Here is a 2,500-nt window from a genome sequence, read left to right on the forward strand (position 1 = left end):
GGTTTTTACACGTGTTTAACGTTTTTACACGTGTTTAAGGTTTTTACACGTGTTTAATGTGTTTACACGTGTTAGTGTTTACACGTGTTAGTGTTTACACGTGTTTAAGGTTTTTACACGTGTTTAAGGTTTTTACACGTGTTTAATGTGTTTACACGTGTTAGTGTTTACACGTGTTAGTGTTTACACGTGTTTAAGGTTTTTACACGTGTTTAAGGTTTTTACATGTGTTCAACGTTTTTACACGTGTTTAAGGTTTTTACACGTGTTCAACGTTTTTACACGTGTTTAAGGTTTTTACACGTGTTTAATGTGTTTACACGTGTTTAAGGTTTTTACACGTGTTCAACGTTTTTACACGTGTTTAACGTTTTTACACGTGTTCAACGTTTTTACACGTGTTTAAGGTTTTTACACGTGTTCAACGTTTTTACACGTGTTTAACGTTTTTACACGTGTTCAACGTTTTTACACGTGTTCAACGTTTTTACACGTGTTCAACGTTTTTACACGTGTTTAACGTTTTTACACGTGTTTAACGTTTTTACACGTGTTTAACGTTTTTACACGTGTTCAACGTTTTTACATGTGTTTAACGTTTTTACACGTGTTCAACGTTTTTACACGTGTTTAACGTTTTTACACGTGTTTAACGTTTTTACATGTGTTTAACGTGTTAAACGTTTTTACACTTGTTAAACGTTTTTACACGTGTTAAACGTTTTTACATGTGTTTAACGTTTTTACACATGTTTAACGTTTTTACACGTGTTTACATGTGTTTAACGTGTTAAACGTTTTTACATGTGTTTAACGTTTTTAAACCTGTTTACATGTGTTTAACGTGTTAAATGTTTTTACACGTGTTTAACGTTTTTACACGTGTTTACATGTGTTTAACGTGTTAAACGTTTTTACACGTGTTTAACGTTTTTACACGTGTTTACATGTGTTTAACGTGTTAAACGTTTTTACATGTGTTTAACGTTTTTACACGTGTTTACATGTGTTTAACATGTTAAATGTTATTACATTTGTTAAACGTTTTTACACGTGTTTAACGTTTTTACACGTGTTTACATGTGTTTAACGTGTTAAACGTTTTTACACGTGTTTAACGTTTTTACACGTGTTTACATGTGTTTAACATGTTAAATGTTATTACATTTGTTAAACGTTTTTACACGTGTTTAACGTTTTTACACGTGTTTACATGTGTTTAACGTGTTAAACGTTTTTACACGTGTTTAACGTTTTTACACGTGTTTACATGTGTTTAACATGTTAAATGTTATTACATTTGTTAAACGTTTTTACACGTGTTTAACGTTTTTACACGTGTTTACATGTGTTTAACGTGTTAAACGTTTTTACACGTGTTTAACGTTTTTACACGTGTTTACATGTGTTTAACATGTTAAATGTTATTACATTTGTTAAACGTTTTTACACGTGTTTAACGTTTTTACACGTGTTTACATGTGTTTAACGTGTTAAACGTTTTTACATTTGTTAAACGTTTTTACACATGTTTAACGTTTTTACACGTGTTTAACGTGTTAAACGTTTTTACACGTGTTTACATGTGTTTAACGTGTTAAACGTTTTTACATTTGTTAAACGTTTTTACACATGTTTAACGTTTTTACACGTGTTTACATGTGTTTAACGTGTTAAACGTTTTTACACGTGTTTACATGTGTTTAACGTGTTAAACGTTTTTACACGTGTTTAACGTTTTTACACGTGTTTACATGTGTTTAACATGTTAAATGTTATTACATTTGTTAAACGTTTTTACACGTGTTTAACGTTTTTACACGTGTTTACATGTGTTTAACGTGTTAAACGTTTTTACACGTGTTTAACGTTTTTACACGTGTTTACATGTGTTTAACATGTTAAATGTTATTACATTTGTTAAACGTTTTTACACATGTTTAACGTTTTTACACGTGTTTACATGTGTTTAACGTGTTAAACGTTTTTACATTTGTTAAACGTTTTTACACATGTTTAACGTTTTTACATGTGTTTACATGTGTTTAACGTGTTAAACGTTTTTACACATGTTTAGCGTTTTTACATGTGTTTACATGTGTTTAACGTGTTAAACGTTTTTACACGTGTTTAACGTTTTTACACGTGTTTAACGCTTTTACATGAAGCGCTAATGTCTACGTTATAAAAGCAGCAGAGTTGTTGGTAAAGTGGTTTGTTTGAAGAGCTCGGGCTCGACCCGGGTCTCCTCGGCGGACGTAGACCTGCTCAGATGTTGAACCAGAGAAGACACTTTGGACAAGTTAAAGTGAGATGAATCTACACGTCAACATGATTCAAAGCTCAGAGGCTTGTTTCTGTCATATCAGCCCCGAGTGTCACAGAGTCTTGATGAGGGAGTGACAGGTGTGTGTGTGTGTGACAGGTGTGTGTGAAAGGTGTGTGTGTGTGAGACAGGTGTGTGTGTGTGTGTGACAGGTGTGTGTGAGAGAGGTGTGTG

Source organism: Callionymus lyra, chromosome 1 (genome assembly GCF_982586985.1).
Source record: "Callionymus lyra chromosome 1, fCalLyr1.hap1.1, whole genome shotgun sequence".
NCBI classification, from domain to species: domain Eukaryota; kingdom Metazoa; phylum Chordata; class Actinopteri; order Syngnathiformes; family Callionymidae; genus Callionymus; species Callionymus lyra.